This window comes from Lolium rigidum, chromosome 1 (assembly GCF_022539505.1).
Source record: "Lolium rigidum isolate FL_2022 chromosome 1, APGP_CSIRO_Lrig_0.1, whole genome shotgun sequence".
NCBI lineage: Eukaryota > Viridiplantae > Streptophyta > Magnoliopsida > Poales > Poaceae > Lolium > Lolium rigidum.
In genome coordinates this window covers 12,289,606-12,296,186 of record NC_061508.1, presented here as the reverse complement: position 1 = coordinate 12,296,186, position 6,581 = coordinate 12,289,606, and the positions used below count along the sequence as shown (strand labels likewise).

At 46.8% G+C, this 6,581-nt stretch overlaps 1 pseudogene; it reads left to right on the top strand.

Annotated features, from left to right (window-relative positions):
• The first annotated feature begins 292 nt into the window (after positions 1–292).
• Positions 293–2,688, top strand: LOC124667581 (annotated as a pseudogene).
• The last annotated feature ends 3,893 nt before the right edge of the window (positions 2,689–6,581 follow it).

The following is a 6,581-nucleotide window of genomic DNA, read 5'->3' as shown; positions in this document are numbered from 1 at the left end:
CAGCTATACTCGTACGTATAAGGCATATTAAACAACTGGACATGTGCTCACACATGCTCACTAGTTTAACAATGTGTTTGTGTCAGTAGCTCCACTATTGTTGGTGGTCATGGTCATGCTATACCTGCCCGTATTAACAAGTGTCTAAGGCGAAAGGTACTGGTATGTATGTATGCACATGCTCATAAATTAATACATTGTTTGTGGCAGGTGCTCCACTGTATAACACCATATGCAACGTGAATCAATCACACCAGCAGATCAGCGAGCCCTCTATCCATAGGGATCGAAAATGGAAGCTCCCTACATGCTATGGCTCGTCTACATTTCACTCGCCTCCTATGTGCTCTACAAGGTGTTCGTTCTGGGCAAAAACACAGTAACGAAGACCAGGCCGCGTCTGCCGCCGGGCCCGACTCCACTCCCTCTGCTGGGCAACATCTTTGACGTCCAAGGCGAGTTGCACCAGGCTCTTGCCAGGCTCGCCGGGGTACACGGCCCCATCATGTCCATCAAGCTCGGAACCACCACCACCGCCGTCGTCGCCTCCTCCGCCGCGTGCGCCCGTGACGTGCTGCAGAAGTACGACCACCTCCTCGCCGCGCGGTCCATCTCCGACGCCGCGCGGGCGATGGGGAACCACGACCGCTCCATCATATGGCTTCCGGGCAGCAGCCCGCTGTGGAAGCGCCTCCGGGCCGTCTCCACCAACCATCTCTTCTCGGCGCACGGCCTGGACGCGGGGCGAGCCTTGCGGGAGGCCAAGGTGAGGGAGCTGCTCGGCTGCATCCGCGGCCGCGCAGGCGAGACCGTGGAAGTCGGCCGCGTCGTGCTCTCCGGGCTGTTCAACGTCGTCTCCAACGTGCTCTTCTCGGAGGACGTGGGCGACCTGAGCTCTGGCCGGGCGCAGGAGCTGGAGACGCTCATCGACGACATGCTCGTGGAGTTCGCCAAGCCGAACCCGTCGGACCTCTTCCCGGCGCTCTCCGTTTTCGACTTGCAGGGCCGCCGTCGGCGTACCGCTGAGCGTGTGAGGAGGTTCTTTGACTTCTTTGACCCCATTATCGCCCGTCGGATGAAGGCCGGAGGTGACAAGAAAGCAGATTTTTTTAGATGTGCTGCTCCAGCTTCACTCGGTGGATCAGCTCAGCACTGAGACAATCAAGTCCTTCCTTTTGGTACGTATTTACTCTCAAGTCTCAACAGACTATTTATCTACAACTACTTTCATTCCACTCTTCACGATATTCGGCTAACGGACGCACCAGACAGCAGATCACTGCTAGATGGGTCTCCTTTCTCCACCAAAGGAGCATACCTCCACATCCAGTCCCAGCTCGAAGACCCAGATGTCGCACCAGTTTGGTCATCCAGAGTTCCAAGAAAGGTGAAGGTCTTTGGATGGCTTCTACACCTCAACAGGCTCAACACAAGGGCCAATCTTCTGCACAAAAATATCATCGCATCAGCAACATGTCCCAGGTGCCACGCACAGGTGGAAGACACAGCGCACCTCTTTTTTGAGTGCCCATACTCGGCTGCAGTCTGGACGCAGCTTCGCATTACACCAACATCGTCTCACTTCGCAAGCCTCTGGAGCACACCACTCCCCAACCAGCTACCGCGCTCAGTTTGGAGCTCCATTGCACTCACCACACTCTGGAAGATCTGGGACACGAGGAACGCCAAAGTTTTCAGAGACATCGACCATCCTGTAATCGTCACAGTGAGGAACATAATTTCTGATTTCACTCTCTGGTCATACCGCTTCAAAAACGCGGAAAATAGGAGGGACGCCGGCTTGTGGCGTGACCACCTATCCACATGTAACCTCTAAACTCCTTTCCAAGCAATATATTCAGGTGGGGATCCTCTCCCCCCCGGTGACAGTTTCAAAAAAAATTCCACTCTTCACGATGATTTATGAGAACTTGGTACAATTTGCCAATAATCGAAACCGAAATTATTTTAGTTTCAAAAGGTACGCATGCTAGGCTAAATTCATATTGGAGAATCACTGGACGATTTAGTAAGCAAATTAACCCGAAAAACAATCCGGCTGTGTTCCAGGATCTTTTTATCGCAGGGACAGAGACGAACTCTCTCTCCGTGGAGTGGACCATGGCAGAGCTGCTTCGGCACCCGGCCGCCATGTCAAAAGTTCGAGCCGAGTTGCAGCAAGTGCCGGGTTCAAAGCAGTATCCCGATGAATCTGACATCGGCCGGCTGCCCTACCTGCGTGCCGTGCTCATGGAGAGCATGCGGCTCCACCCGCCAAGCCCGCTCCTGATGCCGCACGAGGCCATGGCAGAAGGCGCCGAGGTCGGGGGCTTCGCGGTGCCCAAGGGCGCCATGGTGATCATCAACCTGTGCGCCGTCATGCGCGACCCTGCGGCATGGACGCAGCCTGACGAGTTTGTGCCGGAGAGGTTCATCGGAGTGGACATGGATTTCCGCGTCAAGGACAGGTTTGAGTTCATGCCGTTCGGGGCAGGACGAAGGGCCTGCCCTGGGATGCCCATGGCGACAAGGGTTGTGACCCTCATTCTCGCGTCACTCTTGCACAGGTTTGAGTGGAGGCTGCCCGAGGGGATGAAGCCGTCCGATGTGGACGTTAGGGACCGGTACAGGACATCTCTTAACATGGTTACGCCGCTCAAGGCTGTGCCGGTGCCCTTATTCTCGTGATCCACTCCTATTCACGGTCGATCTCCTCCTTGGGTTAATTATGTGCGTAGCTCCTCTTGTGTTAGTTTGCGCATGTGATTTTTGTTTGTGTTAAAAATAACATATGGAGGCAGATGTTTAGGATCATCGGTGTACAGATGATCCATTAAGTCTTTATCGAAAAAACATTAAGTAATTTTACTTGTATTAGGGCGATATAGTTGTATCCTGTATGCCCATCATATGAACGATGTTGTGTGGCAACGAGAGTGTGTTGATGAAGATTTTGATGAAAACCACGTTTATATAAGACATTGGCGATGTGGTGTTGGCGATGAAACAACATGCATGATGTAGTGCGTCGCTTGAAGGTGTTCCTTGCGGCGACATGTGTTGATATGGTTAACTTTGTTTTTCATAGATGTGATCGAGGATGATCCTGGCTCGTAACCTGGCGTAGTCTCATGATGCAGGGTGCAAGTGGCCCTTCACGAGCCCGCTTGCCCCACCCGCAAAATAGCATGTATGTGGCATACATGGACAACCCTGAAAAATTATGTGGCGTATATCGAATATCCTACGAAGTCCGCAAAATCCAGCGGGGCGACCTGTGCGTCAATCCCTTCCCCTCGACTGCAGATGCCGCCATGCCATAGTGGCTCCCCTCTATTCTTCTGGCAGGACTCGCGAAGGCCGATTAAGCGACAACCTCCGGCCACCATGCAAAGCTCATGGCCATCCTAAAACACCTTTTCCGACCTCCTTACGCTGTGAACAGTAGATATTTTCGATAAAAAAACATATATTAATATCGCGAATATACCAATTACATTCAGTATCTGCAACAATGCAATAATCTAACGGCAGATGCGCACAACCAAAAAATAAGCTAAAAAAATAAAAAGTCTTGAAGTTCTTGTAGCAACGGCACAACCACCCCAAGACAGCACCTGAAGTCCAAGTTCTGCAAAAACGACGTCTCCAACAAGAAAATAGTGCACAAACACCGTCATCGCCCGATCGTAGATCTTGGATTTTCACCCTGAAGATAGTCTCCGCACTGAAAAATAATGTTTTCAACAAAACTATTGAGAGACAACTTAAAAAGAGAGTAGATAAGTGAACCCATGAACTCCGGTCCATTTTAAATCATGAGAAACACCTTTCCAACACTTTTACCTTGCTTTACATTTTCTAATATTATTGAATCCGAAAATACCAAAAATACTATCTCTACATACACATTCAAACTCAAATACCCTTAGCCTTTACTTGTTTTTATTTAATTTACTTAAGTTGTTTACTTTACTTTATACTTGTATTTTCTATTACTAATACGAAACCTTATGCTTGATAACCACACAGTGGAGTTGGGAACACAAGGTAAGAATTTTATTTTGCAGCTTGGTAGAAGAGGAGAGGAAGAATTCAGCTTCTAAGCCAATTTCCCGAGAGTATGATATAAACCACAATAAAGAGGATCATTGGTAAATCTCCAAAGATGAATATAAAATATAAATATAACATCATATATGTTGCAAATATATGATAATATGTGTCAACAAGCTACAAAGTTCATACATGCATTTTACATACATCAGGAACAAACAACGATCTTAATGTGCTACATCGCTCTCCGGTGTTCTTAAGGCTAGCTGAGGGACAATGCTCCGCCGATCAACGGCCACGCATACAACAATGGGTACTATCTAGCCGATGGTACTTACCCAGAGTATGCTATATTTGTGAACACAATTTCAGATCCTGCTTTAGAGAAGGAAGCTTACTTTGCAAAATGTCAGTAAGTATGTCGCAAGGATGTAGAGCGGGAATTTGGCATGCTTCGGCTCCATTTTACTATTGTTCGGTACCCTTCTCTCACCTGGTCGTAGTCTTAGATATGGGAGGTGATAAAAGCTTGTGTGATCATGTACTACATGATCATTGAAAGTGAGCGCAACTAACCTACGGATGATGCCAGCTTGTCACTTTCCTCCAGATACATGAACAAATTCGAGATGCTGGTGTTCATAATCAACTATAGAATAATCTAGTTGAGCATTTGTGGGTGCGGAGACGAAATGCTCCATGATTCATGAACTTGTTGGATTGAAATTTATTTAATTCTTGCGTGAATAATTTAATTCATGTTTTTAAACTATTTGTGTGGAATATTCTATATGTTTAAACACTGCAAATTATTATTTAAACTATATAAAGTGTTACAATTTTTTTGAAAAGAGAAAATCAATTTTTTTGGGGCCGAAAGTATAGGGCGCGCTGGTGTGGGATTGCCATCCCTAAACTAAGGAGCAGGTGCCGGCGCACCTATCGGCGTCTATGTGGGACACGCCGTTGGAAAAGCTCTTATCGACGAAAGAAAGAAATAAAAGGCGTATATAAGTCCAAGCACCACTAAGAATCGAAACATGTATGAACCATCTAAAATAACCGAAGATGTAAAGCACATATAATATTGAAACATCCAAACTTGAGAGATATACAATTTATTTACTTTTGAAAGTTTCAATTTAAAGCATACTTAAACTTAATCAAGAATCAACTTGAGTTGATACAACATAAATACAAATACTATGAACTATTTACCAAGACATGCAGTTGTGTGTATGTACTAGATTCAGAAGTGGCCTCTGTGGTGAAAAGGCGAAGAACGAATGAGCTAGGCAGCGAGGTGGGTATTAAGAAGTTCAGGAGCTTCCGCTTGTGATGCACTTGAACTTGTTAATGCCCACCTCCCTACACAGCTCATGGCTTGGTCTTGTAACCAGTGGCTGTCTGCCCTTGTGAAACCTGAATAAAAAGGAGAGGCGGGATTAGTCGGACTGAACATCATGAATTAATACATCCCGATTCACCTTGAACAACAATTTTCTTCTTCTTTCTCGACCAGTCAATAGACTGTGAAGCGTATATACTCAACAAGATTTTCTGAAATCGAAGGATAAGCTTCAGCCTATCAAAGCCTACCCGATCATTCGCCCCTGACTAAGGGTCAATACATAATACATGTATCAACTATCTAAAAATAACCGAATGCATGCAACACTTATAATATCGAAAATTTGCAAGTTGAGAGATATACCATTGCTTTAATTTTTAAAGTTTCAATTTGAAGCATACTTAAACTTAACTAAAAATCAACTTGAACCAGAAGTGGCCTCTATGGTGAGACGGCGAAGAAAGAATGAACTAGGCTGCGAGGTGGGTATTAAGAAGTTCAGGAGCTTCCGCTGGTGAATGCACTTGAACTTGTTAATACCCACCTCCCTGCACAGCTCATGGCTTGGTACCATAACCAGTTGCTGTCTGCCCAAGTGAAACCTGGAGGAAAAGGAGATGCAGAATTAGTCGCGGACCGAACAGCTAACATGAATACTTCAGGTACACAGAGTTCATGGGAAATCCGAAGAGGTAATCAACGGATACGTAGCTGACCTAAAGATTGGCCCGTATCTCTTGGCGAGCCATGGCAGATGCCCGATGAGAGGGTAGGGGACACGACGGAGGGTAGAAATTGACGGCGATCAAGGCACCGGCAGCCAAAGGCTGCAACACGGCGATGAAGATCGCAGACAGTGAAGAAGATATCATCTCCCACGACATATATCACTTCCTCGATGGCTAGCTAGTATCGGTACTCGTTTGGCTGGTCATCGGAGGACATAAATACACCCTAAATACACCCAACCCGCTATGCGCGTCCACTATGTTTCGTCGTGTTCTGACTTCGAATTTGTTTATCATCGTTCTGTGTGATGCCTACCGAATAGTGTAGAGTTTCAGCAAATAGGTGGGTTAGGTCACTCATACCACCACACTCTGTATTTATATCTTCTGATCTAGGGTTATAATACTACTGGACCTGGGCCTCTATGGACCTCACACTGGACACT